Raw genomic sequence first — 21,345 nt, 5'->3', positions numbered from 1 at the left:
ATCAGGAGGAGGAGGGGTCAGGAGAGAGAGGCCGAGGAATGGGAGAAGAAGAGCGAGAGGGGGAGGAGGGACGAACGAGTGGGAGAAGAATGGGAGAAAAAAAGAATCGGAGGAGGAGAAGGAGGACGAGGAGTCCTCAGGGAGGGACAGGTGAAGAGGAAAGGAAGGAGAGATGGGGAGGAGAAGGAGGAGGAGAGATGGAGTGAGGGAGGGCAGAAAAAGCAGAGCAAGAGGGGGAGGAGGACAGGGTGGGAAGAGGAAAGATGCAGGGAAAAAGAATAGAGGAGAGAGGAGAGAGGGGAAGAAGAGCGAGGACGCTTGGAGGGAGGGGGGAGGAGGAAGAGGGGGAGGAAGAGGAGAGAGAGGGAGGGAGACAAGCGAGGACGCTTGGAGGGAGGGGGGGAGGAGGAGGGAGCGCATGGTGGAGGTGAGGGTGTGCTGTACCTTGGAGAGTCGCTGGGGTCCGACGTCCGCTGGAAACAGAAACAAAAACAACATTTCAACACAGACTCAGGAAACTGGAGCAAAGAGGTGAAGCTGCTCAAAGAGGGACGCTCAGGAGAACCTCAGAGGAACTCAGAGGAGAACATGTTGCTGCACCCCGAGTCTCTGATCGACTCCAGCTTCAGGGTTTCAGGAAGATGCTTCACATTTCTGCTCAGAGACTAATCCAGAAAGAAAACTTCTCAACTAAAATCCTCACTTTGTTTATCTTTAGTCAGCAGAGACTAAAAACTCACACAGCTCTGCAACGTCACAAACCAGCTCTCATGAATGCTCCTCGTTTTACTTCTCCATCATTTCACTTATTTTAACTCCAAATTCCATAAATACCATGCATCAAAATGCAAAACACTAAATCTGTTTTACAAAAATGATCTTTTAACAATAATAATACAGTAAACAACTGTGAATATAGATTAAAATATCTGTAAAGTATTTAAATTATAATACTATTAAAGTAGAACCAAAATAATAATTATTGTATTACAGATTATATTTTCTGAAATACTACTACTACTACATAATAATAATAATAATATAATAATGTTTTACAAAATAAATACAGATATTTGCTGTTCTTTTTCACTTGGACAATACACTATTCCATTATTTTAACAATATAATACAGTAAACCACTGTGAATATGGGTTAAAAAATAATGGAAACCACAGGAAACATCTGTGATGTATTTAAATAAAAATTATATTAAAATAACCGTAATAATAATCAACTCTGGCTTCCTCCCACAGTCCAAAAATATGCTGAGGTTAATTGATTACTCTAAATTGCCAGTGTCATCAGAGTATTTCTGAATGTGGCAGGACTCAGTGCTGTATTTGAAGTCAGATGTACACAGAATGAATGGAGCCATGTTCCTTGTGCAGCCCAGTACTACTCATTTCATACTGTTTGTCTGTATATGTAGCCCTGCGACAGACTGGCGACCTGTCCAGGGTGTCCCCTGCCTTCCCCGAGTCAGCTGAGATCGGCTCCAGCACCCCCCGCGACCCGAGTGAGGATAAAGCGGTGTATAGAGAATTTTTAAGTAACCAATTAACCTCAGCATATTTTTGGACTGTGGGAGGAAGCCGGAGTGCCCGGAGAAAACCCACGCATGCACAGGGAGAACATGCAAACTACCATTAGCATTTACTATTTGATTTCCATCCCCAATGTACACATTTTTTTCTTGTAGCTAACAGCAAATATTTGTAAATTAACTATATTTTGCCGATTTAAATACAGTGAAAATAACATACATTTAGTGCCAATTGTTGTGAAATAATAATAACAATGATTAGTGTTTATAAAAATACATATTTTTGATGTGGATATTACACGTGCACGTTCTGACGTCGGGACGTTTCCCCTCGCGACGCTTCTTCAAATACTTCCATCGTCATGGTTACCAAAGATACACATTTCTTAGTGTTTTATGAAATATGGGCCAGTCGCCATCTTGCTTTTTAATTTCTGAAACCAAATTATACAGAACCGGGTATCTTCTTGCTGCAAGGCGAAAGTGCCAACCACTACTCCAATGTGCAGCCACATTGTGAAATAACAAATATCAATTTATAAAATGCAGATTTTTGACGTTTTTCATAGTGAACATGTAAATTATTCATTTTACTGGTCTCGGCACATTTAAATCAATATCCACATCATGATAAACTGAATGTTTGATCGGAACCTTAAAAAGAGGCTCCGAGGACCCTTCAATGCCTTCACACACAACTGATCATATTTGGAACATTTTATGAGAAATGGACCAGCAGCCATTTTCCACCGAACTTTCCATGTTAAACTTAGAAACGCACTCGGAGAGCGCAGACCTTCGCCAGGCCATCTGTTTGTCTGTCTGTCTGTCTGTCTGTTAACATAACTTCGAAAAGTCATGGACGGATTTTCACCATTTTTTACAGAATGGCCGGAAGCCCAAAAGTAACAACTATTAGATTTTTGGAGGTGATCCGGATCACCGTCTGATCCAGGATTTTTTTGAAGGACTGTACAATTTTGAGAGATGCCATCTCTCAAAATTGTACAGACGGTGATCCGGATCACCTCCAAAAACTAATCGATTGTTACTTTTGGCCCTTCCGGGCATTCTGTAAAAATCTGGTGAAAATCCCTCCATGACTTTTTTTGAGTTATGCTGTTAATTATCAGACCAAACAGACAACTCCGATGATTACATAACCTCCTGCGGAGGTAACAAAATAACAGTTTTATCTACACATTCTCCTGTACGGTTATACAGCCAAAACACAGTGTTCAGAGAAGATCAGCTGATGAGAAAACATGAAATAATTTTCTTACCTTCATGTTGACAGTCCAAATGCAAAATGGAAAGTTCGAAACGTCAACAGGCCTTTGTAGGTGCGCGTCACCTTCTGTTGCCATGATTTAAAAGATGCACTGTGCTTGACCAGTTCTGATCTGCAGCTAAAACAATCGTCCATGTTGTCCATTTCTGTTTCGCTTTTCCACGTATGCGCACGAGTTTCCATCGCCTGTCAGAGATGTGTGGAGCCTCAAAGCTACCTGAACCTTTTCTGACAAGATCCGCCTCTGATTGAAGCATCTAGTGAGAAACAAGATCCTGAAAAGCAAATTATGCCACGAAAATCATCTTATATCCTTCTAATAACACAGTTCAAGCAGTGCTGCGTAATTTTGTGCTTAATGGCCGTTACCTTAATGAAATTCTCCTGGCAGCTCTGATGGATCTCGGATTCATCCACAGAAGATTAAATACAAATAAATAAACCCTATAAACCAGAATCATTGTGGAACAGAGACTGAATATCAGGGCCAGAGTGGATTCATGTTCAGCCCTGGAGTTTCAGGCCACTTTAGATCACGACCTATTAATGTGGGAATATTTATTTACTTTGATTTTCTTTATTGCATGATTATTGGTGTGTGTTCCTTATATTTTGTTGTGAAATTATTTGTTTTGATTTCTGTGTTGGTTTGCCAAATTGCATGCCTTGTGTTGCTTTTCTTTGTATATTTCTTTTTTTTTTTCTGGATGGGTTCAGGTCACGCCCACTGCCTGCCTGTGTGTGCCGGGAACAGAGACTGTGAACATTGGTTGAGCGCACCTGGTGCCAATCAGTTTGATTACGCAGGACAGAATCTGGGGCAATGACAGCAAACAAAAGAGATAATCAACAGCAGAGAGGGGGAGCCGCAGGGCGAGCGGCGGAGAGGCAGCGGTGAACGGCAGCAAGACAGGCAACAGGCAGAAGCGACGCTGAATGGCGGTGTGTAACGAGCAACATGGCAGACTACTAGGCTGAACAAGGGCGCACAGCACCGGCACCAAGCAGGACGAACAGAGAGAGAGAGAGACGCACGGGAGCCACGAAGTGGGGCCAGTTTTGGAACGCACGGCGGTGCTCAACGAGTGTTTGCGCCATACTGGGCGGCTTAGATATAGCCGCTCAGACCCGGTGAGTCACCACACACGGGAGGGATACGCGTGGGTCCTTTACTGCTTTCCCCCACTGGCAGATCCTCTCTTTGTCCCAGGCTCCAGAGCCTGTGTAATCGCGAGGAGCAGCGCCGTGGCCCCGGAGGACTGGAGAAGCTCCCCTGACCCCCCCCCCCCCCCACCAAAGAAGAGGCCCCGCGTGACGAGTCCAGTGGTCACCAATTCCTTAGTGACTTTAAGAACTTTTAGTCTGCTAATTTTTATTGTTAACACTTATTTGTAGACAAATTTACTGGAACGGAGTAAATTTTGTTTTATCCTCTGCTCACCTCTGGGTTAGAACCTCTTTTAATCGGGTCCTCGTCCCTTACAAGGTGGCGTGGTCAGCTTTAATTGCTTCTTAATCCAAATTACCCAATTTAAATTCTATTTTAAAAGTTTAATCTGAATTCATACACCCCACTCGGCCTGACATTAATATTAAAATCATGTAACTACATGTTAAGTCTACATAGCACACTTTTCTGTAAAGCCCTGTAATTCAGTGTATTTTTCTAAAATACTTCCAATTCAGTGCAAGTAAGGGTTGCTTCACAATGTGGATTTATTTCAACATAAGTGCACATCTCCAACATTATTTTTTTACAACACATACTTGTCAACAATATCAGAATCTCTATTCTGTTCAAATAAGTGTTCACAGATATTCAAACCTTAAAAATTAATTAAAGAAAAATATAAACATTTCATTTTAAAGAAATAAAAATAAAATAAGTGTTGCAGTTTCTAATAACGCTATCGTCATTTTTCCTCTGCAAGGAAACTGTTCCATCGCAACTTAAATTTCACAGAACATCAGTTAAAGGGCAAATCTCCAACACTACTCTTACAACATCAGCATGTATGTATGTACATCCTGGACTGGAGGGCGAGCAAATTATCAAAACTATCAACCGACTCATCATCTGTCTCATCCCTAACTTGTGGTTCAGGGTTCTGCTGCTGTTGATCAGTCCTTGAGGAGACTCTCCTCCATAGACATAATAAAGAGGAGACGCTGTCGGGGGGGACAGAGGGCACCTCTGGCAACCACCGTGGTTGCCAGGTTAGTTCGAAGCAAGTAATGTTAGATGGCAGTCTGTGGGGTCAGACCATCAGACACAGTCAATTCGGGGGCCCCCTAGTGGCGGCGGGGCCCTAAGCAGCCGCTTAATTCGCGTATAGGGAGAGCCGGCCCTGTTTATATGCGTTCTATGATACAAACCACAGTTAGCACTGAACACATGGTGAAAACTTCGTGCAATACGACTTGCTGAGCAGTAAAATTCACATCACTCCTCTGTAGGGAGGTGAGAGATATTGGAAACACACTGCTGGCCTGAATGTACAGGTCCTTCTCAAAAAATTAGCATATTGTGATAAAGTTCAGTATTTTCTGTAATGTACTGATAAACATTAGACTTTCATATATGTTAGATTCCTTACACACAACTGAAGTAGTTCAAGCCTTTTATTGTTTTAATATTGATGATATTGGCCAAAAAGTAAAGAAAAACCAAAAATCCCTATCTCAAAAAATTAGCATATTATGAAAAGGTACTCTAAACGAGCTATTAACCTAATCATCTGAATCAACGACTTAACTCTAAACACCTGCAAAAGATTCCAGAGGCCTTTAAAAACTCCCAGCCTGGTTCGTTACTCAAAACCGCAATCATGGGTAAGACTGCCGACCTGACTGCTGTCCAGAAGGCCATCATTGACACCCTCAAGCAAGAGGGTAAGACACAGAAAGAAATTTCTGAGCGAATAGGCTGCTCCCAGAGTGCTGTATCAAGGCACCTCTGTGGGAAGGAAAAAGTGTGGCAGAAAACGCTGCACTACTACAAGAGGTGACCGAACCCTGAGGAAGATTGTGGAGAAGGGCCGATTCCAGACCTTGGGGGACCTGTGGAAGCAGTGGACTGAGCCTGGAGTAGAAACATCCAGAGCCACCGTGCACAGGCATGTGCAGGAAATGGGCTACAGGTGCCGCATTCCCCAGGTCAAGCCACTTTTGAACCAGAGACAGCGGCAGAAGCGCCTGACCTTGGCTACAGAGAAGCAGCACTGGACTGTTGCTCAGTGGTCCAAAGCACTTTTTTTTGGATGAAAGCAAATTTTGCATGTCATTTGGAAATCAAGGTGCCAGAGTCTGGAGGAAGACTGGGCAGAAGAAAATGCCAAAATGCCTGAAGTCCAGTGTCAAGTACCCACAATCAGTGATGGTCTGGGGTGCCATGTCCAGCTGGTGGTGGTCCACTGTGTTTTATCAAGGACAGGGTCAATGCAGCTGGCTATCAGGAGATTTTGGAGCACTTCATGCTTGCATCTGCTGAAAAGCTTTATGGAGATGAAGATTTCATTTTTCAGCACGACCTGGCACCTGCTCACAGTGCCAAAACCACTGGGAAATGGTTTACTGACCATGGTATTGCTGTGCTCAATTGGCCTGCCAACTCTCCTGACCTGAACCCCATAGAGAATCTGTGGGATATTGTGAAGAGGAAGTTGAGTCACCAGACCCACCACTGTGGATGAGCTTAAGGCCGCTATCGAAGCATCCTGGGCCTCCATAACACCTCAGCAGTGCCACAGGCTGATTGCCTCCATGCCACGCCGCATTGAAGCAGTCATTTCTGCAAAAGGATTCCCGACCAAGTACTGAGTGCATAAGTGAACATAATTATTTGAAGGTTGACTTTTTTTGTATTAAAAACACTTTTCTTTTATTGGTCGGATGGAATATGCTAATTTTTTGAGATAGGGATTTTTGGTTTTTCTTTACTTTTTGGCCAATATCATCAATATTAAAACAATAAAAGGCTTGAACTACTTCAGTTGTGTGTAATGAATCTAACATATATGAAAGTGTAATGTTTATCAGTACATTACAGAAAATACTGAACTTTATCACAATATGCTAATTTTTTGAGAAGGACCTGTACGTAGTGAAGCTCAAAGTCAAGTTAATGTGCCTTTTCTCAACATCGTGCACCCTCCATCAGAAAATCCTGTATTATTCTTAAAAGCCATACAACAGTTAAGAGCCTCTGTTATGCTTACTGCCCATCTCTCTGAACATTTTCTCTTATTTTTCCAGTGTTTGCTGCCATGCTGGTGGTTCCTCTGTCCTACTTCTAGCATTTGCAAACGCCTCGAAATTGTGCTGGGACCTGTGATATTTTGTAAAAATGTTTGTGGTACACGACCAGAGTGTAGGACTTTGTGGTGTCGAGTGGGAAGGTTGTAAATTGTCACTAATTAAACACACAATTTGGATGTTATCATACCATAGAATAGGCATGATCATTCCCATACATGTAGGCAGGTAGAGACATGATCCACCTTCTAGTAGAATCAGGATGTTGTTATCTTTTCTAATTTAGCACTTACAAAGAGGAACAAAATACCACATTTAGAGGCTGGATGAGATGAAGAAGGTATAAATCTGTGAACTTTCATCCAGGAAACTGAAGTCTGAGTGTTGTCTTAGACCATAATTATAGTTTAACTTGTTGAACTGAAGGTTTATTTACATTTTTTTTTCAGTCAGTGCAAGTTTAGGAACCGAAATTACCATTTAGATTTTTGTTGGGCTGAAAATGCACCCTAAGCCCCATTTTGTGTTCTAATTCACATGACCAGATAGGGTTACTTTGTGTTTATCAATGATCATGATGGATGATAACATGCCTACTGAGTCTACTAGAAGATAGAGGAGCTTCCTGCTGGCCCATATGTGTGGGACACCCTGATAACATTCAAAATGGGTGAACTGAATAGCTCTCACTCAACTCCTCTCTTTCCAAGTGTGTAGGATGACCTAAGGTGTCTGTCACTTCAACGTTAGGAATGCAAAAGGCTCTCTCTTGAGCCAATATTTGGTTTGTCCCTTCTGGGCAGCTGTAGAAACATGGTGACACGACACTCTGTTGAAGAGGCCTACTCCCTTTGTGGATATGAAAGGCTCAGTCTAAGCGAACAAAAAACTGTTTGTAGTTACAGGTGATCATACACAAGTGAAAACATAATTATGAATATCAGATTACGTCTTTGGGGCTGCACAGTGGCTTGGTGGTTAACACTTTTGCCTTGTGGCTGGAAGATCCTCAGTTTGCATCTTGGCCTTCCTGGGATCTTTCTGCATGGAGTTTGCATGTTCTCCCTGTGCATGCGTGGGTTTTCTCCAGGTACTCCAGCTTCCTCCCACAGTCCAAAAATATGCTGAGGTTAATTGATTTCTCTAAATTGCCCGTAGGTGTGATTGTTCGCCTGTGTATGTAGCCCTGTGACAGACTGGCGACCTGTCCAGGGTGTCCCCTGCCTTCGCCCGAGTCAGCTGGGATAGGCTCCAGCACCCCCCGCGACCCTAGTGAGGATAAAGCAGTGTATAGAGAATGGAGGGATATTCATATCATTCATCTTGATTCAATGAACCATTCTGGACTCATGGCTGCTGCTTGGTGCTGGATTTCTTTAGACTCTGAGGGGTGTAGCGGTACTACGTCATGATTTATTGCTCTCGTTATTAATAATTGGGGCACCACCCTAGATCTCTAGGGAAAAAATTAATATTAATAAAAAATTAATATTCATAAAAATTTTGATCAATCTCATATCAAAAAGTCTTGAATCCTCGTTTAAATTGACCACATTCTACACAAAGAAACACAAGACTGTAATTTGGTCTATAATGAGGTATTTATTAACTATTCTATGAAAATAATGACAAGTGAACTATGTACAAGGTAGATATGGTGTGTGTGTGTGTGTGTGTGTGTGTGTGTGTGTGTGTGTGTGTGTGTGTGTGTGTGTGTGTGTGTGTGTGTGTGTGTGTGTGTGTGTGTGTGTGTGTGTGTGTGCGTGTGTGTGTGTGCGTGTGTGGAATGTGGGAGTGTGTGTGTGGTGTGTGCATGTGTGAGAGATGTGGAAGTAGGTGTGAGAGAGAAGGAAATATGGTGAGGATTAGCCAGAGCTAACCTGACGAGGTAATCGGTAATTTGGATTAAGAATTCTAATGATTTGTAAAAGAATAAATTGATTAAATGAATTAATTGACCAAGCGGTTAGTACATCACCCATAGAATGGAATCAGAGCAAACTCAGCTGGAGTTATTGAAGTGAACCGTCATGGGGCTGGGACTTGCGGGGCCTTCAGATTATGCAGCACAACCGTCTGGACTTGCCGGTTTGGAGCGGTGTGTCGTCGTTCTGGCCACGCCTAGATGTCCTGCCGCGGGTTGATCGGTTCTATGCAAAGACCTGATCCAGCAGGTCTCCGGAGTTCTCAGTTGAGTGCTTAAAAATGATGGTTCTCAGGCTTTAGCCAAGAAAAATGGGTGTTGATGAAAAACGGTCAAAATTAAGAAAAATAAATGCTGGTTCTGAATCGGTTCTTCAGATTAAAACGAATAACGTTGGTTTAAAATTGAGCAAAATGTCTCCTTAAGTTACAAAAATATCAAGAGATAAATAGTTAACAAACTTAGATGGTGAGGGAATTTCGAAGATAGGAAAAACGCGCTTTAAGTAAGAAAATAATGGGAATCTCTGGTTATGGATTCCTCAGGTAGTGAAGAAAGGGAAGTGAAGCGGGCAAGAGAGGGGTAAGAGGCGGTAAGAGGCAAGAGAGAAGAGTTGGTAAGAGAGCGATGATGTGGGCTACGGCTGACTTTATCTGTGGGTCCAGCTAAGGGGAGGACCTGGGCGGAGAGAGAGAACTTTTAGGCGCGAGTCTGGTGGAATTTGGAATCTCTTTGTTCTCACAGAGTAGAGAAGAAAGAGGAATCCAGAATGGATTAAAATATGATATTAAACGCGCAAAAGACGATCTGTCTATCCCACCATATTCAGTTGTGTGAAAGTGAAATGTGTAGATTAATACATATGTTCATATGATGTGAATCATTTCATTCATAACTATATGTTTATGTTTATGACATTAAAAATATGTATCACAGTGAGAATATAACAACAAGTCAGAGATTTGGTAACAGGTAAATACAATGGTCATCATTCAACCTAAATGGAAAGGAAATTCAGAGGTTAATACTGGAATTCATTCCAAAATCATAGTATCCTGGGGAAGAAATGATTAAACATCACAAATTAATATCTAGACTTCTATCAGACATGCAAATATGATCTTCAAATATGACATAGATGAAACACTGTGAGTAACTGTGGCAAATCTGGAAAAACCAAATGCATATAGAAATATTAATTTGGCAAGTGTTTTTGTTTAAGTTCAGTTTCAGTCTCTTTGTTTCAGTCAAAGAGAGTGAGAGGGTGACTCCAGCCTTCTGCCATAAAGTTTTACGACTTGTTATCTGATCTGTGGAAGGCAGAGACGTCTCCGGCTGAGGGTCTCCTGAAGCTGAAAAGGGATTTTAGCATGAAAGTTCATTAAACAAACATCCATAGCATATAATTGAAAGTCATTGTCTTTTAAAAAGAAGAAGTTATTCCAGGGGTTTAAGTGTTCACAGGAGCTCCATCCTTCTGTGAATGAAAACCTACAGAAATACAAATGTCTCAATCCTCCTATAGAGATGGGTGTTGGTCAGTGCTGGAGAGAGGGAGAGCTTATCTGAGTTTTGATCAGCTCAGGAATTCCAGGGCCTTTGCAGTCTTGCTACAGGGGCTACAAGACAAAGTTTCCCAGTTATGTGGCCTGGCATCATATTTTTATTTAAATGATATAATATTATGAGATATGCCACAAGGCAACACAATTCACTGACTTCATAATTAATTTGAACGGTGGTTTGAAAGCAAAGCTCAACATCTTGTTGTACCGTTTCATTGTCCTCATTTGTCGTTTCAAACCACGAGCTCGTTTTAGTGAAAAAGTCCACAGTGACAGCACATTTGGCTGCATGTGTTTCCAGAGCGTTCCTCTTTTTAATTCTTGCTTTCTTCGCGCCACTCTTGTTCATTCTGTTTTCGATCTTTCAAACACCTCTGACTGTGGAGAAGTTTTTTCCACTTAGATGCTGTTCTGACACAGAGCCAGCAGATGTCACTCTTCTGTCAAAGTGGTTCACTGCTTCATGAAGCTTCCATCTCACTTTCACTAAAGAAGTCACCATTGCCTAGACACGTGTGTAAATGCACATAGAGAACTGATGGTTTTTGCTGCTACGTGTGATGCTGCAGGTGTTTATTAAAGTCAGAGGAAATAGTCTGATAACCAGCAGCTGTGGGCAGAAAACAGGACTGAATGAGGTGTAAGAATGTTTCTGCAAAATCCCAGAATTACATTCAGTGCAAACTGAGCATTATTGTTTCAAACATGAATCTAACACGTGTGAGATTTGAGGCACATTAGTATCTGGACTTTGGCAGACATTAAAGGGAAACTTTAATGAGATTTGCTTTCTAGCGTCCTGAGATTTGGATACAGACCACAACAAAGAGCGATCGCCAGGTAATGTTGAGGTTTTCGTTCACTTCTCATCTCTAGTATGTTGTGGGACACTCATTGAGACTATCCGAGCCGGTCAGTGTGGGGAAAAAAGCACGTTAGGGCGGACTTTGATGCGGGGGGGGCAAGTTGCCCCATACTTTTCGCTAGCTGAGCTGCTAAGTTGCCTTCCTGGCTAAATACTGGAGCTGTGTCAAAAATTCATTTCTCCATCACTCACATGTATGAAATGATATATGAAAACAGACCCCAGGTTGAAAAAAACGAAGTTCCCCTTTAAGTTGATGTGTTATGTACTAGGTACCTGTTGGGGGCGCTGCGACCCCTAGACACAACCTGATCTACTCTGCCTGGGTGTCCTGGGTGATGGAGTGTGATGTTGAAAGAGCCGAAACAGTCCAGGAAGCATCACTGATGATGTGTTCAGGTTCATCGACTGTGTGTTGTATCTACTTCAGATGCGCTGCTTTGGATAAAAGCGTCTGATAAATGAAACTGTTGAATTGCAGTGAACAGCATACGACACAAGGGAGAACCAAAACAGGCAACAATGCATAATAGTTGGTTATGTTGCACAGCTCAGGTTGGAGCATCTCTAATTACTGACCACACACACACTGAGGATTTCAAATCTGCACTTTTCATTCTGGAACAATCTACAAGACCGAAACACTTAAACTGCTCCTCCTATTGTAACCAAATCTAACTTTTCTGCCTGGAACACATCCAGGGACTGAATGCATCCTGTAATCTAGGACAAGGATGCAGCATGAGCAGGAATTAATCAGAATAGAACAGAATAGCTACTTTATTGTCAACCGCAACAGACACTAGTTGGTGCACATTATGACTGAATTTCAGATACAATCTGTTAATGTTAGTGTATTTACTCCAAGTAAACACTCAACCAGCAGTATGTTCAAATACTGTGCAGTTTTAAGATGGAGTCCAGGTGTTTGTGAGAAACCAGTGGTTTGAAAGCACATTTTTTAAACTAATTTAGTTTGAGAACCATAACACATGCTCTCCAAAAATAAGTATAAAAGGAAGGGTGCATTATGTTACACTTTAAAACAAACAGAGTTCTGTTGTGTTCTTTTGTTTTTTATTTGAGGATCTCTCTTTTTGCAGTTGATCAGATCAACCATGTGGTCCCAGTGTGAAGGAAAAAAACTTCCTGTTGTTGGGAAGTTTAAAAACCTTCTGGTTGGGTTGAGGGTAGAGAGGAAGGAGAGAACATGAAGACTTTGGAGGTCGCTGAGGCCGACAACAGCAGATCAGAAACATGCAGCTCCAGATCCAGAGAAACCTGCAGAGGACAAAACACAAAGTCAGTGACATACAAAGGTGGCGTCTAACTGTTTGAAGACATAAAGAGGAGAGGAGAGAGGAGAGAGGAATACATCATGTGAAATCCTCCAGCAGCCTGGGTTGGAAAATGAACATTTTGAGAAAAAACTGAGTGTAACAATGAGCTAAATGCAGTTAAAGCTGTCATTCACAGCATCTGCATGGATATTTAAGTCACCTGTTATAATGACTCTGTCTGTACTAAGACTAAATTAGTGAAGAACTCTGAAAATTCAGATAGAAATTCTGAGGGAGAGGCAGGTGGGAGATGAACAACTAACAGAACTTAGAGACATTACAAAGGTGAACTGCAGAGATGGTGCATTTTAGTGTTCAAAGTCACCTTTTCATTTGGTTATTGATCTGATCTTTCATAAGATCGGGGGTCTTGGAGAGATGGCTCTAAAGACAGCAAAAAGAGAGAAAACTTTAATGGACTCAGATAAATAATTACATCTGAGCTAAATGACTTCACATACTCATATTAACATTAAGTTTCTAATTAGCCAGTCTATTTGATAAACTTACCTTGTGTTAATTGCATGGTCTCACGAGTCATGCACTGGTCCTGGATCTGCCTCCCGTCATCTCTGGTCCATCCTGTCTGAATCTGCTTGATGTCGTTGAAGCACCAATTCTTTAAAAAAAAAGAGAGAGAGATACAGATGTATTTTTCAATTGATTCTGACATCACTACATTTTGTCAGACTGTGATGTGCTACATACTAAATCCCTGCAGTGTCTGTTGGCTCATTCTTTCTTTTCACATTTAAATTACCAGTGCATCCGGTAAAATCTCAATAAAGTTTCTTCTCCTCACAGGGCGGTCGTCGTCTCTGGCTTCATCTCTGTTGGGGCTCGGTCACTCGTCTTCAAATCGTCTTTGGGGTCGTCCTTGTCTTGGTCTTGGGTCCCGAGATCATCAGTCTGAAAGAAATCAAAAAGAAAAACGCGGCAGAATCTTGTCGACGTGTGTTATTGTTGAGATTTCAAAAATATTAGATATATGAATGCAAAGTCAAAATCCAAAACTCACCGTTTCATGCAGCAGCATTCACAGGGATCCTTACGTACCTCTCCTGGAAACTTCCCTCTGGCAGCGAGACTTTCACCCTCACACTACACTTACTATCTTAAATAACACATTTAACCACCCCTTTTAATCCCAGTGTGACTCTCCTGAACTGTGATCTTGTCACTGTGGACTCCACTGTGGGTCCAGGGTGGGATACAGACGCACATGTTGCTTCTCTGTGACATGCCGTCTGCATCCTGTTCACCTTCTGACAGAGCGGAGCTTCACTGTGAGGGGGGGCACCACAGGAGGTTTCCCACAATGCCCCCCAGATCCGCCCACACCTCTGACGGGCACCCTGACAAGAGTCCCACCGACAAGAACCGAGCTCAGACAGAATCACACAAAATACAGTCGAAGAAAATTCATCCAAATAAAGTTGGAATAGATCTGATCAGACATAATCACAAGAGATTCATTCAAATAAAACTGACCAGATCACATCCAGAAAATCACACGTAGCTAAAATGTTTAAAACAAAACGGGGTAAATTTAATGAAATGAAAGGTTTGTGAACCTTCTTACCTGGAGGTTGGCTGGCAGGAAGTCCAGCAGCCCTCTTAGGTAAGGCAGGAGGCATCTGAGGAGAGAAACTCGCACACTGGTTAGAAAAAAATGCTAAGAGAGGACCTCCTGCATGTTTGTCAGCATTCTGTATGTTTGTCAGGAGGTCCCTCAACAGAAAAACTTGGAGGGGAAGAAGAGTCCTCCGATATCCTGCAACTCCAAGGGAGGGGAGAAAAAGAAGGGTGAGAGGGGGAGGAGGGGGAGTAGATAGGAGAGAGGGGGAAGGGAGAAAAAGAAGAGTTTTTTTTGTTTTGTTTTTTTAGAAAAAGAAGACTTTTTTTTTTAGAAAAACAAGAGTTTTTTTTGTTTTTTTAAGAAAAAGAAGTTTTTTGAGAATTTTTTTTTCTTTTTGTGAGAAAAAGAAGAGTTTTTGAGAAAAGTTTTTTTTATTTTTTTGAGAAAAAGAAGAGGTTTTGTTTTGTTTTTTTGAGAAAAAGACGAGTTTTTTTGTGGGGGGAGAGGTGGGGGGAGACAAGCGAGGACGCTTGGAGGGAGGGGGGGAGGAGGAAGAGGGGGAGGAAGAGGAGAGAGGAGAGGGGGGGAGACAAGCGAGGACGCTTGGAGGGAGGGGGGAGGAGGAAGAGGGGGAGGAAGAGGAGAGAGGAGAGGGGAGGGAGACAAGCGAGGACGCTTGGAGGGAGGGGGGGAGGAGGAAGAGGGAGAGGAAGAGGAGAGAGGACAGGGGGGGGAGACAAGCGAGGACGCTTGGAGGGAGGGGGGGAGGAGGAAGAGGGGGAGGAAGAGGAGAGAGGAGAAGGGGGGGAGACAAGCGAGGACGCTTGGAGGGAGGGGGGAGGAGGAAGAGGGAGAGGAAGAGGAGAGAGGAGAGGGGGGGGAGACAAGCGAGGACGCTTGGAGGGAGGGGGGAGGAGGAAGAGGAGAGAGGAGAAGGGGGGGAGACAAGCGAGGACGCTTGGAGGGAGGGGGGAGGAGGAAGAGGGGGAGGAAGAGGAGAGAGGAGAGGGGGGGGGAGACAAGCGAGGACGCTTGGAGGGAGGGGGGGAGGAGGAAGAGGGGGAGGAAGAGCAGAGAGGAGATGGGGAGGGAGACAAGCGAGGACGCTTGGAGGGAGGGGGGAGGAGGAAGAGGGGGAGGAAGAGGAGAGAGGAGAGGGGGGGGGAGACAAGCGAGGACGCTTGGAGGGAGGGGGGAGGAGGAAGAGGGGGAGGAAGAGGAGAGAGGAGAGGGGGGGAGACAAGCGAGGACGCTTGGAGGGAGGGGGGGAGGAGGAAGAGGGGGAGGAAGAGGAGAGAGGAGAGGGGAGGGAGACAAGCGAGGAGGCTTGGAGGGAGGAGGGGAGGAGGAAGAGGGGAGGAAGAGGAGAGAGGAGAGGGGGGGAGACAAGCGAGGACGCTTGGAGGGAGGGGGGAGGAGGAAGAGGGAGAGGAAGAGGAGAGAGGAGAGGGGGGGGAGACAAGCGAGGACGCTTGGAGGGAGGGGGGGAGGAGGAAGAGGGAGAGGAAGAGGAGAGAGGAGAGAGGGGGGAAGAAGAGCGAGGACGCTTGGAGGGAGGGGGGGAGGAGGAAGAGGGGAGGAAGAGGAGAGAAGAGAGGGGGAGGGAGACAAGCGAGGACGCTTGGAGGGAGGGGGGGAGGAGGAGGGAGCGCATGGTGGAGGTGAGGGTGTGCTGTACCTTGGAGAGTCGCTGGGGTCCGACGTCCGCTGGAAACAGAAACAAAAACAACATTTCAACACAGACTCAGGAAACTGGAGCAAAGAGGTGAAGCTGCTCAAAGAGGGACGCTCAGGAGAACCTCAGAGGAACTCAGAGGAGAACATGTTGCTGCACCCCGAGTCTCTGATCGACTCCAGCTTCAGGGTTTCAGGAAGATGCTTCACATTTCTGCTCAGAGACTAATCCAGAAAGAAAACTTCTCAACTAAAATCCTCACTTTGTTTATCTTTAGTCAGCAGAGACTAAAAACTCACACAGCTCTGCAACGTCACAAACCAGCTCTCATGAATGCTCCTCGTTTTACTTCTCCATCATTTCACTTATTTTAACTCCAAATTCCATAAATACCATGCATCAAAATGCAAAACACTAAATCTGTTTTACAAAAATGATCTTTTAACAATAATAATACAGTAAACAACTGTGAATATAGATTAAAATATCTGTAAAGTATTTAAATTTAACTACTACTACTACATAATAATAATAATAATAATAATAATAATGTTTGACAAAATAAATACAGATATTTGCTGTTCTTTTTCACTTGGACAATACACTATTCCACTATTTTTAACAATAATAATACAGTAAACCACTGTGAATATGGGTTGAAAAATAATGGAAACCACAGGAAATATCTGTGATGTATTTAAATAAAATTATATTAAAATAACCGAAATAATAATCAACTCTGGCTTCCTCCCACAGTCCAAAAATATGCTGAGGTTAATTGATTACTCTAAATTGCCAGTGTCATCAGAGTATTTCTGAATGTGGCAGGACTCAGTGCTGTATTTGAAGTCAGATGTACACAGAATGAATGGAGCCAGGACTGTTCCTTGTGCAGGCCCAGTACTACTCATTTCATACTGTTTGTCTGTATATGTAGCCCTGCGACAGACTGGCGACCTGTCCAGGGTGTCCCCTGCCTTCCCTCGAGTCAGCTGAGATCGGCTCCAGCACCCCCCGCGACCCGAGTGAGGATAAAGCGGTGTATAGAGAATTTTTAAGTAACCTCAGCATATTTTTGGACTGTGGGAGGAAGCCGGAGTGCCCGGAGAAAACCCACGCATGCACAGGGAGAACATGCAAACTACCATTAGCATTTACTATTTGATTTCCATCCCCATTGTACACATTTTTTTCTTGTAGCTAACAGCAAATATTTGTAAATTAACTATATTTTGCCGATTTAAATACAGTGAAAATAACATACATTTAGTGCCAATTGTTGTGAAATAATAATAACAATGATTAGTGTTTATAAAAATACATATTTTTGATGTGGATATTACACGTGCACGTTCTGACGTCGGGACGTTTCCCCTCGCGACGCTTCTTCAAATACTTCCATCGTCATGGTTACCAAAGATACACATTTCTTAGTGTTTTATGAAATATGGGCCAGTCGCCATATTGCTTTTTAATTTCTGAAACCAAATTATACAGAACCGGGTATCTTCTTGCTGCAAGGCGAAAGTGCCAACCACTACTCCAATGTGCAGCCACATTGTGAAATAACAAATATCAATTTATAAAATGCAGATTTTTGACGTTTTTCATAGTGAACATGTAAATTATTCATTTTACTGGTCTCGGCACATTTAAATCAATATCCACATCATGATAAACTGAACGTTTGATCGGAAACCTTAAAAAGAGGCTCCGAGGACCTTCAATGCTTCACACACAACTGATCATATTTGGAACATTTTATGAGAAATGGACCAGCAGCCATTTTCCACCGAACTTTCCATGTTAAACTAGAAACGCACTCGGAGAGCGCAGACCTTCGCCAGGCCATCTGTTTGTCTGTTTGTCTGTTAACATAACTCGAAAAGTCATGGACGGATTTTCACCATTTTTTACAGAATGCCCGGAAGCCCAAAGTAACAATCTATTAGATTTTGGAGGTGATCCGGATCACCGTCTGGATCCAGGATTTTTTTTGAAGGACTGTACAATTTTGAGAGATGCCATCTCTCAAAATTGTACAGACGGTGATCCGGATCACCTCCAAAAACTAATCGATTGTTACTTTTGGCCTTCCGGGCATTCTGTAAAAATCTGGTGAAAATCCCTCCATGACTTTTTGAGTTATGCTGTTAATTATCAGACAAACAGACAAACTCCGATGATTACATAACCTCCTGGCGGAGGTAACAAAATAACAGTTTTATCTACACATTCTCCTGTACGGTTATACAGCAAAACACAGTGTTCAGAGAAGATCAGCTGATGAGAAAAGCATGAAAATAATTTTCTTACCTTCATGTTGACAGTCCAAATGCAAAATGGAAAGTTCGAAAGTCAACAGGCCTTTTGTAGGTGCGCGTCACCTTCTGTTGCCATGATTTAAAAGATGCACTGTGCTTGACCAGTTCTGATCTGCAGCTAAAACAATCGTCCATGTTGTCCATTTCTGTTTCGCTTTTCCACGTATGCGCACGAGTTTCCATCGCCTGTCAGAGATGTGTGGAGCCTCAAAGCTACCTGAACCTTTTCTGACAAGATCCGCCTCTGATTGAAGCATCTTAGTGAGAACAAGATCCTTATTGCACTAAAATCATCTTATAGTCCTTCTAATAACACAGTTCAAGCAGTGCTCCGTAATTTTGTGCTTAATGGCCGCTTACCTTAATGAAATTCTCCTGGCAGCTCTGATGGATCTCGGGATTCATCCACAGAAGATTAAATACAAATAAATAAACCCTATAAACCCAGAATCATTGTGGAACAGAGAATGAATATCAGGGCCAGAGTGGGATTCATGCTCAGCCCTGGAGTTTCAGGTCCACTTTAGATCACGACCTATTAATATTAAAATCATGTAACTACATGTCAAGTCTACAATAGCACACTTTTCTGTAAAGCCCTGTAAGTCAGTGTATTTTTCTAAAATACTTCCAATTCAGTGCAAGTAAGGGTTGCTTCACAATGTGGATTTATTTCAAAATAAGTGCACATCTCCAACATTATTCTTTACAACACATACTTGTCAGCAAGATCAGAATCTGTTCTGTTCAAATAAGTGTTCAGATATTCAAATCTTAAAATTAATTAAAAGAAAAATATAAATATTTCATTTTAAAGAAAAAAATAAAAATAAAATAAGAAGTGTTGCAGTTTCTAATAACGCTATCGTCTTTTTTTCCTCTGCAAGGAAACAGTTCCATCGCAACTTAGATTTCACAGAACATCAGTTAAAGGGCAAATCTCCAACACTACTCTTTACAACATCAGCATGTATGTATGTACATCCTGTGACTGAGGGCGAGCAAATTATCAAAACTAACAACCGACTCATCTTCATCTGTCTCATCCCTAACTTGTGGTTCAGGGTTCTGCTGCTGTGATCAGTCCTTGAGGAGACTCTCCTCCATAGACATAATAAAGAGTAGACGCCGCATCGACCGCTACTGCCTATTGGCGCTGACGAGCCGTGGGGCCGAGAGTGCCTGTATTCGTGTTGGTGCGCACGAAACCGAAACTAAAACTTACGTGACAGTTTCACGAATCCCCGTGAGACCAGGTTGTGTATTCACCTTATTCAGGAAGTGAGGCAGGGCAGCGCCATTTTTGAGAGCGACTTCCGATTGACCGTCTTTGCACTATAACAACATCGAGTCCTCTCGCTACTGTAGCTACTTTTAACTGTTCTTTTAAGCGATTTTAACATGTTTGGCATCAATTACGCTGTCCGCGGGTGCCACAACAACTGGGGAAAGATGAAGCTTTCTCTCTCTCAGAATTGTTTAGAGCACGGAAAGGTTAGATCTGAATGCTGCGGTCCAGCTCATGGCTATGTAAACAAACAGCTTGCATCGGTCACTGTCAGCGCAGCTGCAGCGATTCTACCAAAGTTCAGTTTCCACTAAAGACCTAGCCATGCCATCAGTGAGGTAAAAAGATACTCTCTGCTATTTTGAGACGTTGTTATGACTGCGGTTTGGTCAGAATCAGTTTTTTGTTGCTCCAGGGAATTAGCATTAGCTTGTGACAGGGCTAATAACACAGTAAACTGCAGGAGCTGTTTCAGAAATGACAATAACAACCTCTGATTGCACAGCCACATCGTATATACATGAATCAAATTAAGTTTTATTCAAATCAACATACCTTCCATAATATGGCAGCAGCGTGACTGCAGAACTGCCCCAACCCACGACGCTTAAGTTAGCTTCCGATTCGGCACTTAAGGGAAAAGTTAAGGGGAAATGAAATGAACGTGCGGTGCGACAGTTTATCCACTGATTATCTGTTTTTCTCGACACTTCTTGATGTGTAAACATTTTAGACATTTGGGTAAGACATTAACTATGCCTGACAAGAGCTATTGTATTTGTAAAATTTGTATTTTATTTGTGAAAACGTTTAAGGGGATATTTCACCGTTTTTGCTTTATAACCAGTCCTTATTAGACCAGGTCCAGATTGAAAACCACTGTACCTACACTCCTCACATCTGTACTCAACTATTCTACAGAGCCTGAAAATTCATAAAAACATAGTCTCTGATTTGTGAAAACTTTATTCTATTTGTGAAAATGCAATAAATGCACATTTTACTGTTTTTTCAGCATATAGACCACATTAGACCAGGTCCAGCTTGAGAACCGCTACACTAAGACTCTTCAAATTTAGACTGAATTATTCTACAGAGCCTGTAGATTCATAAAACATAGTCTCTGATTTGTGAAAACTTTATTCTATTTGTGAAAATGCAATAAATGCACATTTTACTGTTTTTTCAGCATATAGACCACATTCGACCAGGTCCAGGTCGAGAACCGCTACACTTAGACTCTTCAAATCTGGACTGAATTATTCTACAGAGCCTGTAGATTCATAAAAACATAGTCTCTGATTTGTGAAAACTTTATTCTATTTGTGAAAATGCAATAAATGCACATTTTACTGTTTTTTCAGCATATAGACCACATTAGACCAGGTCCAGCTTGAGAACCGCTACACTTAGACTCTTCAAATTTAGACTGAATTATTCTACAGAGCCTGTAGATTCATAAAAACATAGTCTCTGATTTGTGAAAACTTTATTCTATTTGTGAAAATGCAATAAATGCACATTTTACAGTTTTTTTCTCATCCAGACCACATTAGACCAGGTCCAGCTCGAGAACCGCTACACTTAGACTCTTCAAATCTGGACTGAATTATTCTACAGAGCCTCTGAATTCATAAAAACATAGTCTCTGATTTGTGAAAACTTTATTCTATTTGTGAAAATGCAATAAAGGCACA

At 42.5% G+C, this 21,345-nt stretch overlaps 1 protein-coding gene and 2 long non-coding RNA genes across 7 annotated transcripts in view; 1 reads left to right on the top strand and 2 right to left on the bottom strand.

Annotated features, from left to right (window-relative positions):
• Positions 1-21,345, bottom strand: part of LOC127530337 (lymphokine-activated killer T-cell-originated protein kinase homolog) — a 349,629-nt gene that overhangs the window by 241,528 nt on the left and 86,756 nt on the right. The gene's annotated exons all lie outside the window — the stretch shown is intronic.
• LOC127530367 (uncharacterized) overlaps positions 5,169-21,345 on the top strand; it is a 128,819-nt gene continuing 112,642 nt past the window's right edge. The window contains exon 1 of the long non-coding RNA XR_007936980.1: positions 5,169-5,990. This is a non-coding gene — a long non-coding RNA (uncharacterized LOC127530367). The remainder of the gene's footprint in view (positions 5,991-21,345) is intronic.
• LOC127530344 (uncharacterized) lies at positions 12,205-14,622 on the bottom strand. The gene is made up of 4 exons (XR_007936916.1): positions 13,543-14,622; positions 13,293-13,401; positions 13,108-13,166; positions 12,205-12,723 (listed from the first exon to the last, which is right to left on the bottom strand). It is a non-coding gene; the product is annotated as an uncharacterized LOC127530344 (long non-coding RNA).

Source organism: Acanthochromis polyacanthus, chromosome 16 (assembly GCF_021347895.1).
Source record: "Acanthochromis polyacanthus isolate Apoly-LR-REF ecotype Palm Island chromosome 16, KAUST_Apoly_ChrSc, whole genome shotgun sequence".
In the NCBI taxonomy this organism is placed as follows: Eukaryota; Metazoa; Chordata; class Actinopteri; family Pomacentridae; genus Acanthochromis; species Acanthochromis polyacanthus.
This window is presented reverse-complemented; position numbering and strand designations above follow the sequence as displayed.